This window comes from Pongo abelii, chromosome 12 (assembly GCF_028885655.2).
Source record: "Pongo abelii isolate AG06213 chromosome 12, NHGRI_mPonAbe1-v2.0_pri, whole genome shotgun sequence".
Lineage (NCBI taxonomy): Eukaryota > Metazoa > Chordata > Mammalia > Primates > Hominidae > Pongo > Pongo abelii.
The window spans coordinates 1,066,158-1,085,249 of record NC_071997.2 but is presented as its reverse complement, the minus strand read 5'-3'; positions in this window follow the sequence as shown (position 1 = coordinate 1,085,249).

Below are 19,092 nucleotides of genomic sequence, written 5' to 3'. Positions count from 1 at the left end.
AAGGGGACAAGGAGGCCTCAGCCTCAGCTCCTCCTGCCGCCAAAAGACGGAAAAGACATACCAAAGGAAAGAAGGAGAGGAAGCCCACCGTGGATGCAGAGGAGGCTCAGAGGATGACAGCCCTGCTGTCTGCCATGTCTGAGGAGCAGCTGGCCCGCTACGAAGTGTGTCGCCGGTCAGCTTTCCCAAAAGCACGCATTGCAGGTCTGATGAAGTCTATCACCGGCAGTTCGGTGTCTGAGAACGCCGCCATTGCCATGGCTGGAATCGCCAAGGTCTTTGTTGGAGAGGTGGTGGAAGAGGCCCTGGACGTGTGTGAGATGTGGGGAGAAACGCCCCCGCTGCAGCCCAAGCATTTAAGGGAGGCTGTCCGCAGGTTAAAGCCCAAGGGCCTCTTCCCCAACAGCAACTACCAAAAAATCATGCTCTAGGCCCAAGGCCAGAGGCAAGGATCTGTTGGTGCAGGAATAAGTACTGCATTCATCTTCCAGCCACAGGACTGTGTTTGCTGGAGCTTCCGCCTCTCAGTCCACCCTGGATTTACCCACGACCTTAGTGTCTGAAAATGTGAAGTTGCCCTTACCTGGATGAAGACAGCAGACTGTTTCATAGGAGCCTTGGCCAAATGCTTGGGCATCTTCATGGGATATGGAGGCATCTTTCTATGTCTCTCTAGTTGGAAGAATAAAGGTGCCTGGGCCTAGAGCATCCTGTGGACAGGTAGCTGCGTTCAGAGAGGGAAGCCCTTCCCAGGAGTTGTATGGTTTCACGCTGAAGCCTGGTGTAGCCGTGTCTTAGCTTGTAGGCTCATGTCTGGGTTTCAGAAACTGAAGCTTCCGGAAATGTCTCCCAATTGTTGTTCTTCTGTACATTTTCAACGCTCATATGTATTTTTGTGAGCCGCCACAAAATCTGTTAAACTGTTAAACTGTTTTCCAAACTGCAGAAATGAAAATAAAACCGAAAAGCACTTTTTTTCTCTAAGTTGACTCTTCCATTCCTGCCTCCTGTGCTTTATGTCAGCAAGTGACCCTTTGCTTTATTATAATGCAATATAGTAGAGATGCATCACGTAAGACTAGAGGGAAACCAATTCCAAAACTACCTTTCCTCAAGCCGCCGTTTCTAATGAACACATGGGCAGTTTCAAAGACACAGAGAGAGCCTGTGGATACTTCACGTTCGTTACACATGGTGATTTTCCCAGTGCTTCCGGAGACACTGAAATTGACTTCCAAACATTGCTTTAGAGTATTCTTGATTTCATTCATTCTACCGATGACCCACTCAGAATATCCAAACTGAGTGCAGAGACATTGGAGAAGTTGTTAAAGTATCGGACCGACTAGGTTCGTCACGAGTGACAAAGTTATCGCATACTCTACTTGTACATACTCGGCTTTACCTTGATGATGGAAAAGAGGAATTTTTTGTTACAGAAGAAAGACCTGAGATTTATTATGGAATCACCGTGAATCTTCCCAGCACAGCTCACAGCTATCCACGGTGCTGTTTCAGTCTGTTTACCTTTGCCATGTGCCCCCTGAATCGCAGAGGGTAAGCAAAAAGGATCGAAAAGACCCCATAGTTCAGCCCTAATATTGAATGGAGAGTAACATGTGCTCTTTCTTCCTGAAGCCAGAGATACTCCCAGAAAATATAGTTTTATTTCCTCATACCCTCAGCTCTTGTTCTTAAACTAGGACTTATTGTACATAGAATCTGCCTTCGGGTATTACACAAATTTCTAAACTTTACCATGTATGGGGAAATTCTGTTTCATACCTCCATATTGTGACGTTGTTCAGCTTTCCTTTTATTTTTACCAACTTTCTTGTAAAGGCATGTAACAAGTTAGACCAGCGTATCTTAGAGACACAAGGAGGGTACAGGTTCCTGGAAGAACTGATGGAGATGGGAGGGCTCTCTCGGGAATTAAAGTGCTCGAGCAACCAAAAGAAGTAAGATCCAAGAGACCTAATATCTCCCAGTCTTTAGATTGCTCTCAGCTCGTTCCATTTCCATGGCACTGAGGAGTCATGGAAGCTGTATTCTGTCAGATGTTGCAGGTCTAGCACTTTCTGAAGAGTAGAGGAAGAGAGAAGCTGGCCCAGGCAGGTTGGTCTGCTGAGGTGGAGACAAGCAATTTTTCCCGGAGCTTCATTACTATCCTTAAAGTACGTTACTATTTGTAATGTACATTTGGAGACTGCCTAGAAAAATGTGGTCTCTGATTGGTGCTGGTTAAGTGGTGACGAGATAACTCAGAAGTAAAGTGAGTGTACCTGAGTACACACACACACACAGACACACACACACACACACACACACACTTTCATATATATGAAGATTTTTTTTTCTTTCTTTTTTGAGGCAGAATCCCACTCTGCCGCCCAGGCCGGAGTGCCGTGGCGCAATCTCCGCTCACTGCCAGCTCCGCCTCCCGGGTTCGTGCTCTTCTCCTGCCTCAGCCTCCCGAGTAGCTGAGACTACAAGCGCCTGCCACCACGCCCGGCTAATTTGTGTATGTTTAGCAGAGACGGGGTTTCACCGTGTTAGCCAGGATGGTGTCGATCTCCTGACCTCGTGACCGGCCGCCTCGGCCTCCCAAGGTGCCGGGATTACAGGTCTGAGCCACCACGCCCGGCCTGTACTTGTGTCTTTTCCAAAATTGACTATTTTGCGATAAGCTTAACATCCTCACTGCCTGCCTTTGCCCCCCACAAGTAATTGGCATACGCCTAAATAAAGTTTAAGCAAGCTAGCTCCACTATTCCCAAGCATGTATTATCTAGGGTCTAGTCTTTAGAAGTATAAAGGACAAATCTCAGGAGTACAACTACAGAAAATGTTGTACCCAAACTGGAAAGGCTTAAGTGATCAATTGACGGATTTGTGTTTCCTATGGAAGAGGGTAGAAGGCAGAGTGCTAATATAGATATATAGGGGAGAAGAGGACAGGGCTTTTATGAAATGAATGCAGTCAAATCTTGGGAAAAGTTTCTTTAGTAGCATGAATGTTAGAGAGAGGATTCATGCAATTTCAGCTTTAGCCGTGTCTAAAAATATCAAGACATAGCCAGCAGTTTTTCAAAAATAAACTATTCTCAACAAAACTATTAATGAGACTGATGAGGTGTTTCCTTTAGTTTTCTTCTTCCAATTACTTGGGTTTCATAGTCACATATTCAAGGGAGCGTACGGCTGTTTGGTAAAATGAGAGAATTCCACATCATGTTTTTGTTTGTTTGTTTTTAAAGATGAAAGAGCTGAACAACCTTGTTTGGTGTTAGCAATACCACCAGATTGTTCAAATTTCTTTAGAATCGTACTCCTTAAATTACACCGTGATGTAGTTTCAAATATTGTCTGTAACGGCCTGTGAATTGACAGCTCATAAGGACATTCTTCAGTTTGGCTGAAACCAAAAACCTGAAACCGTCGAAATTGAAAAAATATGGGGATTGCCAAATTCTGCTTCCTACACTTTCACCTACCACGCCGTGTTCAAATATTGTGCTTGATAAGTATCGGAAACATAAGGTACTCCTGATTTCAATATAGTTTCACCAAAGTGGTATTCTTTGTGAGAAAGCCATAATCTCATCAGTAATGCCTTTCGAAAAGAAACAAGGGAAAACATGAACTAGCAACTCATCATGACAAAAAGTAAAACTCAGGAAAAATCCTAAGGCAGAGCAGCTTCAGGCTTCAGTGTGAAACTATCATAGTCTGGGCGCAGTGGCTCATGCCTATAGTCCCTTCACTTTGGGAAGGCAAGTTGGGGCAGATCACCTGAAGTCGGCAGTTGAAGACCACCCTGGCCCAAATGGTGAAACCTCCTCTACACTTTAAAAAAAAAAGACAAAAATTTGCCTGGCGTGGTGGCGTGCTCATTTAGTCCCAGCTACTCTGGAGGCTGAGGCAGGAGAATGCCTTGAGCCCAGGATGCGGAGGCTGCAGTGAGCTGAGCTCAGGACACTGTAATCCAGCCTGAGGGACAGAGGGACACTCTGTCTCAAAAATAAATCAATAAGTACATAAATAAATAAAATGAGATGAAATTGAAATAATATTTTCATATTCCCCTCACCCAGCCCATTTTATTTTCAGAGTATTGGATAAACCACCAGTTTCCCTGTGCGTTAGAGATATTTTTTTCTCAGACATTGAAGTTTTCTAAGTGCAACTTCATAAAAAGTCTCATTTTTAGCGTAAATAGTTTCTTTATGGTTGTGAAACGTGAACTTTGCGATTCTGTGAGGAAGACTGAATTCTGAAATACCCCCTGCATTTCCCTCCCCTCGCGTCCCAGGGGAGTCCGTGTTGGGGCTGGGGCCAGGGTCCCCAGGTCGCCGGGGCTGCGTGGGAACCCCAAGCCGGGGAAGCCCCACCTCCCCAGCCCGCGCCCCCGGAGGCCTCCGCGCGGCAGTGGCAGGTGCAAGCCATCCGGGCGCCCCCCCAGGCGCGGCTCCTCCAGGAGCCGGAGCGCTCCTCTGCACTCCCCTACGCCTGCTGGATGAGCTCCTGGCGAGCCCGGAGTTTCTGCAGCGGGCGCAGCCTTTCCTAGAAACGGAGGCCCCTGGGGAGCTGGAGGCCACGGAAGAGGCCGCCTCGCTGGAACCACCCCTCAGCGAGGAAGAATACCGGGCTCTGCTGGAGGAGCTTTAAAAGGACGCGGGGCTGGGACGGGGTCGGTGCAGGGCGGTGGCCGGTGGCCTCTCTTTCGCGGGGAACACCTGGGTCGGCGTGGATGGGCGTGTCTTCCCTCCGGGCCGACCCGCCTGCGATTCCTGCCTTCCAGGTCTAGGCCCGGTGAGACACTCCACAGAGCGGAGAGATGCCATTCTTTCCTGGGCATCCCGGGGATCCCAGCGCCGGCCCAGGTACCAGCAGGTGGGCCGTCTGCTGCGCACGCGCGGGTTCGCGGGCAGCCGCCTAGGCTCTGGGAGCAGCCCGGGCAGAGCTCTCATGCCTTTCCGCCACGGCCTGACCGACCCCTCGCCACCCCCACCCCCCAATCCCTACCCCCGGAAAATGAGTCTTCACCTGGGCTGGGTGGAGACCCCCTTCCCGCGAAACACCGGGCCCGCGCAGCGTCCGGGCCCGCCATCCCTCCGGCGGCGGCTCTCCTCCTCTGCGCCTCCGCTCCACCGTCGCCCGGCCGCCCGCCCGCCCGCCCATGTCCCTGCAGCCTCCCAGCTGCCACCGTGGAGCGCCTGGCGGCTGAACGCAGACCCCAGGCCCCGCGCACGCCGGCGATGCCGACCGTTCCAGGCGGGAGGGAAGGCGGGCAGAGATGGAGAGACGAACGGGAGACCCAGAGGGGCCGAAGGATGGGCGGAGGGAAGTTGGGAGGGAGGGAGGGAGGGAGAGAGAGGGAGGCAGTTAGGAACGGAGGGATAGACAGAGCGACGCAGGGACAGAGGGCGGGCGGGAGGGAGCCAGGGACAGAGGGAGGAAGGCAGAGAGAATAAACGGTCTTTGGCCTCCGGGAGCAACGGGACCCCCGCGCTCCGGGAAAAGGGTAAGCGCCCGGCGCGGGCTGAGGGCTGGGCCCACGGCCGCCGCGTCGGGCCGGCGGGGCACCCATTGGCCCCGATTCCGTGGCCCAAGGAACGGGCGGCTTCCTCAGAGACAAAAGACCGGGACCCGTGTTGCCTTCGGGTTTTCAACCGCGTGGTTCACAGACCGCACATCCCCAGGCTGAGCCTCGCAACGGAGCGCCAGGCCGACAGCCCCGACCACAGAGGAGCCACCCTCAGGATGACTGAAGCGTGATTTGGGATTCCACGCTGCTGTGCCCTCTGCAAGGGGGCATGTTGCTCACGTCTCTCCGGCCCCCGAAAGGCTGAGCATGTTGACTGTTTGCTTCCGGAGCTCTGCGGGCACCCACGGGCATCCAGGGAAGGGTGGAAGACCAGCATGTTGTCTCTTCGCTCTCCTTGCCAGTTTCCAAACCGGCCACACTGCAGACTCCCCATGTTGCGGGACACAGGAAGCCATCGTCAGGCCATCACGCCTGGGATGCATCTTTTCCCCGGGGTCTCGCTCTGGCCTTCTGCGAGAAGACCTCCCAAGGTGCTGGGATTTCAGGTCTGAGCCACCGCTCGCGGCCTGTACTTGTGTCTTTTCCAAAATTGACTATTTTGGGATAAGCTTAACATCCTCACTGCCTGCCTTTGCCCCCCACAAGTAATTAGCATACGCCTAAATAAAGTTTAAGCAAGCTAGCTCCACTATTCCCAAGCATGTATTATCTAGGGTCTAGTCTTTAGAAGTATAAAGGACAAATCTCAGGAGTACAACTACAGAAAATGTTGTACCCATACTGGAAAGGCTTAAGTGATCAATTGACGGATTTGTGTTTCCTATGGAAGAGGGTAGAAGGCAGAGTGCTAATATAGATATATAGGGGAGAAGAGGACAGGGCTTTTATGAAATGAATGCAGTCAAATCTTGGGAAAAGATTCTTAAGTAGCATGAATGTTAGAGAGAGGATTCATGCAATTTCAACTTTAGCCGTGTCTAAAAATATCAAGACATAGCCAGCAGTTTTTGAAAAATAAACTATTCTCAACAAAACTATTAATGAGACTGATGAGGTGTTTCCTTTATTTTTTTTCTTCCAATTACTTGGGTTTCATAGTCACATATTCAAGGGAGCGTACGGCTGTTTGGTAAAATGAGAGAATTCCACATCATGTTTTTGTTTGTTTGTTTTTAAAGATGAAAGAGCTGAACAACCTTGTTTGGTGTTAGCAATACCACCAGATTGTTCAAATTTCTTTAGAATCGTACTCCTTAAATTACAGTGTGATGTAGTTTCAAAAATTGTCTGTAATGGCCTGTGAATTGACAGCTCATTAGGACATTCTTCAGTTTGGCTGAAACCAAAAACCTGAAACCGTCGAAATTGAAAAAAAATGGGGTTTGCCAAATTCTGCTTCCTACACTTTCACCTACCACGCCGTGTTCAAATATTGTGCTTGATAAGTATCGGAAACATAAGGTACTCCTGATTTCAGTATAGTTTCACCAAAGTGGTATTCTTTGTGAGAAAGCCATAATCTCATCAGTAATCCCTTTCGAAAAGATCCAACGGAAAATATGAACTAGCAACTCATCATGACAAGAACGTAAAACTCAGGAAAAATCCTAAGGCAGAGCAGCTTCAGGCCTCAGTGTGAAACTATCATAGTCTGGGCGCAGTGGCTCACGCCTATAGTCCCTTCACTTTGGAAGGCAAGTTGGGGCAGATCATCTGAAGTTGGCAGTTGAAGACCACCCTGGCCCAAATGGTGAAACCTCCTCTACACTTTATAAAAAAGACAAAAATTTGCCTGGCGTGGTGGCGTACTCATTTAGTCCCAGCTACTCTGGAGGCTGAGGCAGGAGAATGCCTTGGGCCCAGGATGCGGAGGCTGCAGTGAGCTGAGCTCAGGACACTGTAATCCAGCCTGAGGGACAGAGGGAGACTCTGTCTCAAAAATAAATCAATAAGTACATAAATAAATAAATAAAATGAGATGAAATTGAAATAATATTTTCATATTCCCCTCACCCAGCCCATTTTATTTCCAGAGTATTGGATAAGCCACCTGTTTCCCTGTGCGTTAGGGATATTTTTTTCTCAGACATTGAAGTTTTCTAAGTGCAACTTCTTAAAAAGTCTCATTTTTAGCGTAAATAGTTTCTTTATGGTTGTGAAACGTGAACTTTGCGATTCTGTGAGGAAGACTGAATTCTGAAATACCCCCTGCATTTCCCGCCCCTCGGAGACTCGCCCTGTGTCTGCCCCTCCCTTGGGGGTGGGCGGAAGCGTGAATTGATGAGCCCGCCCAAATCCCTGATTTCCTTAGGGATATCCTGAGCCAATAGCTGCTAAGGGCTGGGTCTAGTTCAATCATCCGAGCTCTTTATAAGGGAGGACTGGAGCTCCCTGAGATGACATTGCCCTGTGGGAGATTCCCCGGCACTGGCCGTGCAGACCCAGGGAGCCTCACAGCCCAGACCTGGGCAACACTTGCAGGAGCCGAGAGCGTCCTCACGGCAGCAGGCAGAACAGACAAGTGGGCCTGGGGCTCACAACCCGAAGGCATTGAATTCTGCCACCACCTCGAGTCAGATCGAAGCCAGACCCTTCTCAGGTGAAGGCAGCGACCACACAGCCAGACCCATCCCGGAGGTCCCTCGTGTGGCTCTGAGCAGGTGGCAGTCACTTGGACTGGTAGAACTTCTGACCTCTGAGCTGGGGTTTGTTTTAAGTGTCCAAAACTTGTGAGAATTTATTCTGCATTGATGTAAAACTAATATACTCTCCATCCACAAGTTTCTTCACATTGTGGAAGTGAGAAAATTCAGCGTGTGTGTTTGTGTGTGGGAAGGGGAGGCAGGGAGCTGTGTCCAGTTATGGCTAAAGTGGCTCAGCAGAAACACGGCAGCTAAAATCTTCGAAAGGTTCTCGCTGCAGATCCGTAATCAAACCACCCCAGCCAGAACTTCTGCCTCTACAGCTGCTGTCACGGAGCAGACTTGAATCTCACCCGTGGAGATGGGCAGGCAAACAGGTGTGTCTGCTGAGATGTTCGCCATGCCCCGAGGTCTGAAGGGCAGCAAGAAGGATGGAATCCCTGAGGACCTAGGTGGGAACTTGGAAGAACCCAGGGATCAGGGAGGTGAGCTCAGGAGTGAGGATGTCATGGACCTCACAGAAGGGGACAAGGAGGCCTCAGCCTCAGCTCCTCCTGCCGCCAAAAGACGGAAAAGACATACCAAAGGAAAGAAGGAGAGGAAGCCCACCGTGGATGCAGAGGAGGCTCAGAGGATGACAGCCCTGCTGTCTGCCATGTCTGAGGAGCAGCTGGCCCGCTACGAAGTGTGTCGCCGGTCAGCTTTCCCAAAAGCACGCATTGCAGGTCTGATGAAGTCTATCACCGGCAGTTCGGTGTCTGAGAACGCCGCCATTGCCATGGCTGGAATCGCCAAGGTCTTTGTTGGAGAGGTGGTGGAAGAGGCCCTGGACGTGTGTGAGATGTGGGGAGAAACGCCCCCGCTGCAGCCCAAGCATTTAAGGGAGGCTGTCCGCAGGTTAAAGCCCAAGGGCCTCTTCCCCAACAGCAACTACCAAAAAATCATGCTCTAGGCCCAAGGCCAGAGGCAAGGGTCTGTTGGTGCAGGAATAAGTACTGCATTCATCTTCCAGCCACAGGACTCTGTTTGCTGGAGCTTCCGCCTCTCAGTCCACCCTGGATTTGCCCACGACCTTAGTGTCTGAAAATGTGAAGTTGCCCTTACCTGGATGAAGACAGCAGACTGTTTCATAGGAGCCTTGGCCAAATGCTTGGGCATCTTCATGGGATATGGAGGCATCTTTCTATGTCTCTCTAGTTGGAAGAATAAAGGTGCCTGGGCCTAAAGCATCCTGTGGACAGGTAGCTGCGTTCAGAGAGGGAAGCCCTTCCCAGGAGTTGTATGGTTTCACGCTGAAGCCTGGTGTAGCCGTGTCTTAGCTTGTAGGCTCGTGTCTGGGTTTCAGAAACTGAAGCTTCCGGAAATGTCTCCCAATTGTTGTTCTTCTGTACATTTTCAACGCTCATATGTATTTTTGTGAGCCGCCACAAAATCAGTTAAACTGTTAAACTGTTTTCCAAACTGCAGAAATGAAAATAAAACCGAAAAGCACTTTTTTTCTCTAAGTTGACTCTTCCATTCCTGCCTCCTGTGCTTTATGTCAGCAAGTGACCCTTTGCTTTATTATAATGCAATATAGTAGAGATGCATCACGTAAGACTAGAGGGAAACCAATTCCAAAACCACCTTTCCTCAAGCCGCCGTTTCTAATGAACACATGGGCAGTTTCAAAGACACAGAGAGAGCCTGTGGATACTTCACGTTCGTTACACATGGTGATTTTCCCAGTGCTTCCGGAGACACTGAAATTGACTTCCAAACATTGCTATAGAGTATTCTTGATTTCATTCATTCTACCGATGACCCACTCAGAATATCCAACCTGAGTGCAGAGACATTGGAGAAGTTGTTAAAGTATCGGACCGACTAGGTTCGTCACGAGTGACAAAGTTATCGCATACTCTACTTGTACATACTCGGCTTTACCTTGATGATGGAAAAGAGGAATTTTTTGTTACAGAAGAAAGACCTGAGATTTATTATGGAATCACCGTGAATCTTCCCAGCACAGCTCACAGCTATCCACGGTGCTGTTTCAGTCTGTTTACCTTTGCCATGTGCCCCCTGAATCGCAGAGGGTAAGCAAAAAGGATCGAAAAGACCCCATAGTTCAGCCCTAATATTGAATGGAGAGTAACATGTGCTCTTTCTTCCTGAAGCCAGAGATACTCCCGGAAAATATAGTTTGATTTCCTCACACCCTCAGCTCTTGTTCTTAAACTAGGACTTATTGTACATGGAATCTGCCTTCGGGTATTACACAAATTTCTTAACTTTACCAAGTATGGGGAAATTCTGTTTCATACCTCCATATTGTGACGTTGTTCAGCTTTCCTTTTATTTTTACCAACTTTCTTGTAAAGGCATGTAACTAGTTAGACCAGCGTGTCTTAGAGACACAAGGAGAGTACAGGTTCCTGGAAGAACTGATGGAGATGGGAGGGCTCTCTCGGGAATTAAAGTGCTCGAGCAACCAAAAGAAGTAAGATCCAAGAGACCTAATATCTCCCAGTCTTTAGATTGCTCTCAGCTCGTTCCATTTCCATGGCACTGAGGAGTCATGGAAGCTGTATTCTGTCAGATGTTGCAGGTCTAGCACTTTCTGAAGAGTAGAGGAAGAGAGAAGCTGGCCCAGGCAGGTTGGTCTGCTGAGGTGGAGACAAGCAATTTTTCCCGGAGCTTCATTACTATCCTTAAAGTACGTTACTATTTGTAATGTACATTTGGAGACTGCCTAGAAAAATGTGGTCTCTGATTGGTGCTGGTTAAGTGGTGACGAGATAACTCAGAAGTAAAGTGAGTGTACCTGAGTACACACACACACACAGACACACACACACACACACACACACACATTCATATATATGAAGATGTTTTTTTTCTTTCTTTTTTGAGGCAGAATCCCACTCTGCCGCCCAGGCCGGAGTGCAGTGGCGCAATCTCGGCTCACTGCCAGCTCCGCCTCCCGGGTTCGTGCTCTTCTCCTGCCTCAGCCTCCCGAGTAGCTGAGACTACAAGCGCCTGCCACCACGCCCGGCTAATTTGTGTATGTTTAGCAGAGACGGGGTTTCACCGTGTTAGCCAGGATGGTGTCGATCTCCTGACCTCGTGACCGGCCGCCTCGGCCTCCCAAGGTGCCGGGATTACAGGTCTGAGCCACCACGCCCGGCCTGTACTTGTGTCTTTTCCAAAATTGACTATTTTGGGATAAGCTTAACATCCTCACTGCCTGCCTTTGCCCCCCACAAGTAATTAGCATACGCCTAAATAAAGTTTAAGCAAGCTAGCGCCACTATTCCCAAGCATGTATTATCTAGGGTCTAGTCTTTAGAAGTATAAAGGACAAATCTCAGGAGTACAACTACAGAAAATGTTGTACCCAAACTGGAAAGGCTTAAGTGATCAATTGACGGATTTGTGTTTCCTATGGAAGAGGGTAGAAGGCAGAGTGCTAATATAGATATATAGGGGAGAAGAGGACAGGGCTTTTATGAAATGAATGCAGTCAAATCTTGGGAAAAGTTTCTTTTGTAGCATGAATGTTAGAGAGAGGATTCATGCAATTTCAGCTTTAGCCGTGTCTAAAAATATCAAGACATAGACAGCAGTTTTTGAAAAATAAACTATTCTCAACAAAACTATTAATGAGACTGATGAGGTGTTTCCTTTATTTTTCTTCTTCCAATTACTTGGGTTTCATAGTCACATATTCAAGGGAGCGTACGGCTGTTTGGTAAAATGAGAGAATTCCACATCATGTTTTTGTTTGTTTGTTTTTAAAGATGAAAGAGCTGAACAACCTTGTTTGGTGTTAGCAATACCACCAGATTGTTCAAATTTCTTTAGAATCGTACTCCTTAAATTACACCGTGATGTAGTTTCAAATATTGTCTGTAACGGCCTGTGAATTGACAGCTCATAAGGACATTCTTCAGTTTGGCTGAAACCAAAAACCTGAAACCGTCGAAATTGAAAAAATATGGGGATTGCCAAATTCTGCTTCCTACACTTTCACCTACCACGCCGTGTTCAAATATTGTGCTTGATAAGTATCGGAAACATAAGGTACTCCTGATTTCAATATAGTTTCACCAAAGTGGTATTCTTTGTGAGAAAGCCATAATCTCATCAGTAATGCCTTTCGAAAAGAAACAAGGGAAAACATGAACTAGCAACTCATCATGACAAGAAAGTAAAACTCAGGAAAAATCCTAAGGCAGAGCAGCTTCAGGCTTCAGTGTGAAACTACCATAGTCTGGGCGCAGTGGCTCATGCCTATAGTCCCTTCACTTTGGGAAGGCAAGTTGGGGCAGATCACCTGAAGTCGGCAGTTGAAGACCACCCTGGCCCAAATGGTGAAACCTCCACTACACTTTAAAAAAAAAAGACAAAAATTTGCCTGGCGTGGTGGCGTGCTCATTTAGTCCCAGCTACTCTGGAGGCTGAGGCAGGAGAATGCCTTGAGCCCAGGATGCGGAGGCTGCAGTGAGCTGAGCTCAGGATACTGTAATCCAGCCTGAGGGACAGAGGGACACTCTGTCTCAAAAATAAATCAATAAGTACATAAATAAATAAAATGAGATGAAATTGAAATAATATTTTCATATTCCCCTCACCCAGCCCATTTTATTTTCAGAGTATTGGATAAACCACCAGTTTCCCTGTGCGTTAGAGATATTTTTTTCTCAGACATTGAAGTTTTCTAAGTGCAACTTCATAAAAAGTCTCATTTTTAGCGTAAATAGTTTCTTTATGGTTGTGAAACGTGAACTTTGCGATTCTGTGAGGAAGACTGAATTCTGAAATACCCCCTGCATTTCCCTCCCCTCGCGTCCCAGGGGAGTCCGTGTTGGGGCTGGGGCCAGGGTCCCCAGGTCGCCGGGGCTGCGTGGGAACCCCAAGCCGGGGAAGCCCCACCTCCCCAGCCCGCGCCCCCGGAGGCCTCCGCGCGGCAGTGGCAGGTGCAAGCCATCCGGGCGCCCCCCCAGGCGCGGCTCCTCCAGGAGCCGGAGCGCTCCTCTGCACTCCCCTACGCCTGCTGGATGAGCTCCTGGCGAGCCCGGAGTTTCTGCAGCGGGCGCAGCCTTTCCTAGAAACGGAGGCCCCTGGGGAGCTGGAGGCCACGGAAGAGGCCGCCTCGCTGGAACCACCCCTCAGCGAGGAAGAATACCGGGCTCTGCTGGAGGAGCTTTAAAAGGACGCGGGGCTGGGACGGGGTCGGTGCAGGGCGGTGGCCGGTGGCCTCTCTTTCGCGGGGAACACCTGGGTCGGCGTGGATGGGCGTGTCTTCCCTCCGGGCCGACCCGCCTGCGATTCCTGCCTTCCAGGTCTAGGCCCGGTGAGACACTCCACAGAGCGGAGAGATGCCATTCTTTCCTGGGCATCCCGGGGATCCCAGCGCCGGCCCAGGTACCAGCAGGTGGGCCGTCTGCTGCGCACGCGCGGGTTCGCGGGCAGCCGCCTAGGCTCTGGGAGCAGCCCGGGCAGAGCTCTCATGCCTTTCCGCCACGGCCTGACCGACCCCTCGCCACCCCCACCCCCCAATCCCTACCCCCGGAAAATGAGTCTTCACCTGGGCTGGGTGGAGACCCCCTTCCCGCGAAACACCGGGCCCGCGCAGCGTCCGGGCCCGCCATCCCTCCGGCGGCGGCTCTCCTCCTCTGCGCCTCCGCTCCACCGTCGCCCGGCCGCCCGCCCGCCCGCCCGTGTCCCTGCAGCCTCCCAGCTGCCACCGTGGAGCGCCTGGCGGCTGAACGCAGACCCCAGGCCCCGCGCACGCCGGCGATGCCGACCGTTCCAGGCGGGAGGGAAGGCGGGCAGAGATGGAGAGACGAACGGGAGACCCAGAGGGGCCGAAGGATGGGCGGAGGGAAGTTGGGAGGGAGGGAGGGAGGGAGAGAGAGGGAGGCAGTTAGGAACGGAGGGATAGACAGAGCGACGCAGGGACAGAGGGCGGGCGGGAGGGAGCCAGGGACAGAGGGAGGAAGGCAGAGAGAATAAACGGTCTTTGGCCTCCGGGAGCAACGGGACCCCCGCGCTCCGGGAAAAGGGTAAGCGCCCGGCGCGGGCTGAGGGCTGGGCCCACGGCCGCCGCGTCGGGCCGGCGGGGCACCCATTGGCCCCGATTCCGTGGCCCAAGGAACGGGCGGCTTCCTCAGAGACAAAAGACCGGGACCCGTGTTGCCTTCGGGTTTTCAACCGCGTGGTTCACAGACCGCACATCCCCAGGCTGAGCCTCGCAACGGAGCGCCAGGCCGACAGCCCCGACCACAGAGGAGCCACCCTCAGGATGACTGAAGCGTGATTTGGGATTCCACGCTGCTGTGCCCTCTGCAAGGGGGCATGTTGCTCACGTCTCTCCGGCCCCCGAAAGGCTGAGCATGTTGACTGTTTGCTTCCGGAGCTCTGCGGGCACCCACGGGCATCCAGGGAAGGGTGGAAGACCAGCATGTTGTCTCTTCGCTCTCCTTGCCAGTTTCCAAACCGGCCACACTGCAGACTCCCCATGTTGCGGGACACAGGAAGCCATCGTCAGGCCATCACGCCTGGGATGCATCTTTTCCCCGGGGTCTCGCTCTGGCCTTCTGCGAGAAGACCTCCCAAGGTGCTGGGATTTCAGGTCTGAGCCACCGCTCGCGGCCTGTACTTGTGTCTTTTCCAAAATTGACTATTTTGGGATAAGCTTAACATCCTCACTGCCTGCCTTTGCCCCCCACAAGTAATTAGCATACGCCTAAATAAAGTTTAAGCAAGCTAGCTCCACTATTCCCAAGCATGTATTATCTAGGGTCTAGTCTTTAGAAGTATAAAGGACAAATCTCAGGAGTACAACTACAGAAAATGTTGTACCCATACTGGAAAGGCTTAAGTGATCAATTGACGGATTTGTGTTTCCTATGGAAGAGGGTAGAAGGCAGAGTGCTAATATAGATATATAGGGGAGAAGAGGACAGGGCTTTTATGAAATGAATGCAGTCAAATCTTGGGAAAAGATTCTTAAGTAGCATGAATGTTAGAGAGAGGATTCATGCAATTTCAACTTTAGCCGTGTCTAAAAATATCAAGACATAGCCAGCAGTTTTTGAAAAATAAACTATTCTCAACAAAACTATTAATGAGACTGATGAGGTGTTTCCTTTATTTTTTTTCTTCCAATTACTTGGGTTTCATAGTCACATATTCAAGGGAGCGTACGGCTGTTTGGTAAAATGAGAGAATTCCACATCATGTTTTTGTTTGTTTGTTTTTAAAGATGAAAGAGCTGAACAACCTTGTTTGGTGTTAGCAATACCACCAGATTGTTCAAATTTCTTTAGAATCGTACTCCTTAAATTACAGTGTGATGTAGTTTCAAAAATTGTCTGTAATGGCCTGTGAATTGACAGCTCATTAGGACATTCTTCAGTTTGGCTGAAACCAAAAACCTGAAACCGTCGAAATTGAAAAAAAATGGGGTTTGCCAAATTCTGCTTCCTACACTTTCACCTACCACGCCGTGTTCAAATATTGTGCTTGATAAGTATCGGAAACATAAGGTACTCCTGATTTCAGTATAGTTTCACCAAAGTGGTATTCTTTGTGAGAAAGCCATAATCTCATCAGTAATCCCTTTCGAAAAGATCCAACGGAAAATATGAACTAGCAACTCATCATGACAAGAACGTAAAACTCAGGAAAAATCCTAAGGCAGAGCAGCTTCAGGCCTCAGTGTGAAACTATCATAGTCTGGGCGCAGTGGCTCACGCCTATAGTCCCTTCACTTTGGAAGGCAAGTTGGGGCAGATCATCTGAAGTTGGCAGTTGAAGACCACCCTGGCCCAAATGGTGAAACCTCCTCTACACTTTATAAAAAAGACAAAAATTTGCCTGGCGTGGTGGCGTACTCATTTAGTCCCAGCTACTCTGGAGGCTGAGGCAGGAGAATGCCTTGGGCCCAGGATGCGGAGGCTGCAGTGAGCTGAGCTCAGGACACTGTAATCCAGCCTGAGGGACAGAGGGAGACTCTGTCTCAAAAATAAATCAATAAGTACATAAATAAATAAATAAAATGAGATGAAATTGAAATAATATTTTCATATTCCCCTCACCCAGCCCATTTTATTTCCAGAGTATTGGATAAGCCACCTGTTTCCCTGTGCGTTAGGGATATTTTTTTCTCAGACATTGAAGTTTTCTAAGTGCAACTTCTTAAAAAGTCTCATTTTTAGCGTAAATAGTTTCTTTATGGTTGTGAAACGTGAACTTTGCGATTCTGTGAGGAAGACTGAATTCTGAAATACCCCCTGCATTTCCCGCCCCTCGGAGACTCGCCCTGTGTCTGCCCCTCCCTTGGGGGTGGGCGGAAGCGTGAATTGATGAGCCCGCCCAAATCCCTGATTTCCTTAGGGATATCCTGAGCCAATAGCTGCTAAGGGCTGGGTCTAGTTCAATCATCCGAGCTCTTTATAAGGGAGGACTGGAGCTCCCTGAGATGACATTGCCCTGTGGGAGATTCCCCGGCACTGGCCGTGCAGACCCAGGGAGCCTCACAGCCCAGACCTGGGCAACACTTGCAGGAGCCGAGAGCGTCCTCACGGCAGCAGGCAGAACAGACAAGTGGCCCTGGGGCTCACAACCCGAAGGCATTGAATTCTGCCACCACCTCGAGTCAGATCGAAGCCAGACCCTTCTCAGGTGAAGGCAGCGACCACACAGCCAGACCCATCCCGGAGGTCCCTCGTGTGGCTCTGAGCAGGTGGCAGTCACTTGGAATGGTAGAACTTCTGACCTCTGAGCTGGGGTTTGTTTTAAGTGTCCAAAACTTGTGAGAATTTATTCTGCATTGATGTAAAACTAATATACTCTCCATCCACAAGTTTCTTCACATTGTGGAAGTGAGAAAATTCAGCGTGTGTGTTTGTGTGTGGGAAGGGGAGGCAGGGAGCTGTGTCCAGTTATGGCTAAAGTGGCTCAGCAGAAACACGGCAGCTAAAATCTTCGAAAGGTTCTCGCTGCAGATCCGTAATCAAACCACCCCAGCCAGAACTTCTGCCTCTACAGCTGCTGTCACGGAGCAGACTTGAATCTCACCCGTGGAGATGGGCAGGCAAACAGGTGTGTCTGCTGAGATGTTCGCCATGCCCCGAGGTCTGAAGGGCAGCAAGAAGGATGGAATCCCTGAGGACCTAGGTGGGAACTTGGAAGAACCCAGGGATCAGGGAGGTGAGCTCAGGAGTGAGGATGTCATGGACCTCACAGAAGGGGACAAGGAGGCCTCAGCCTCAGCTCCTCCTGCCGCCAAAAGACGGAAAAGACATACCAAAGGAAAGAAGGAGAGGAAGCCCACCGTGGATGCAGAGGAGGCTCAGAGGATGACAGCCCTGCTGTCTGCCATGTCTGAGGAGCAGCTGGCCCGCTACGAAGTGTGTCGCCGGTCAGCTTTCCCAAAAGCACGCATTGCAGGTCTGATGAAGTCTATCACCGGCAGTTCGGTGTCTGAGAACGCCGCCATTGCCATGGCTGGAATCGCCAAGGTCTTTGTTGGAGAGGTGGTGGAAGAGGCCCTGGACGTGTGTGAGATGTGGGGAGAAACGCCCCCGCTGCAGCCCAAGCATTTAAGGGAGGCTGTCCGCAGGTTAAAGCCCAAGGGCCTCTTCCCCAACAGCAACTACCAAAAAATCATGCTCTAGGCCCAAGGCCAGAGGCAAGGGTCTGTTGGTGCAGGAATAAGTACTGCATTCATCTTCCAGCCACAGGACTCTGTTTGCTGGAGCTTCCGCCTCTCAGTCCACCCTGGATTTGCCCACGACCTTAGTGTCTGAAAATGTGAAGTTGCCCTTACCTGGATGAAGACAGCAGACTGTTTCATAGGAGCCTTGGCCAAATGCTTGGGCATCTTCATGGGATATGGAGGCATCTTTCTATGTCTCTCTAGTTGGAAGAATAAAGGTGCCTGGGCCTAGAGCATCCTGTGGACAGGTAGCTGCGTTCAGAGAGGGAAGCCCTTCCCAGGAGTTGTATGGTTTCACGCTGAAGCCTGGTGTAGCCGTGTCTTAGCTTGTAGGCTCGTGTCTGGGTTTCAGAAACTGAAGCTTCCGGAAATGTCTCCCAATTGTTGTTCTTCTGTACATTTTCAACGCTCATATGTATTTTTGTGAGCCGCCACAAAATCAGTTAAACTGTTAAACTGTTTTCCAAACTGCAGAAATGAAAATAAAACCGAAAAGCACTTTTTTTCTCTAAGTTGACTCTTCCATTCCTGCCTCCTGTGCTTTATGTCAGCAAGTGACCCTTTGCTCTATTATAATGCAATATAGTAGAGATGCATCACGTAAGACTAGAGGGAAACCAATTCCAAAACCACCTTTCCTCAAGCCGCCGTTTCTAATGAACACATGGGCAGTTTCAAAGACACAGAGAGAGCCTGTGGATACTTCACGTTCGTTACACATGGTGATTTTCCCAGTGCTTCCGGAGACACTGAAATTGACTTCCAAACATTGCTATAGAGTATTCTTGATTTCATTCATTCTACCGATGACCCACTCAGAATATCCAACCTGAGTGCAGAGACATTGGAGAAGTTGTTAAAGTATCGGACCGACTAGGTTCGTCACGAGTGACAAAGTTATCGCATACTCTACTTGTACATACTCGGCTTTACCTTGATGATGGAAAAGAGTAATTTTTTGTTACAGAAGAAAGACCTGAGATTTATTATGGAATCACCGTGAATCTTCCCAGCACAGCTCACAGCTATCCACGGTGCTGTTTCAGTCTGTTTACCTTTGCCATGTGCCCCCTGAATCGCAGAGGGTAAGCAAAAAGGATCGAAAAGACCCCATAGTTCAGCCCTAATATTGAATGGAGAGTAACATGTGCTCTTTCTTCCTGAAGCCAGAGATACTCCCGGAAAATATA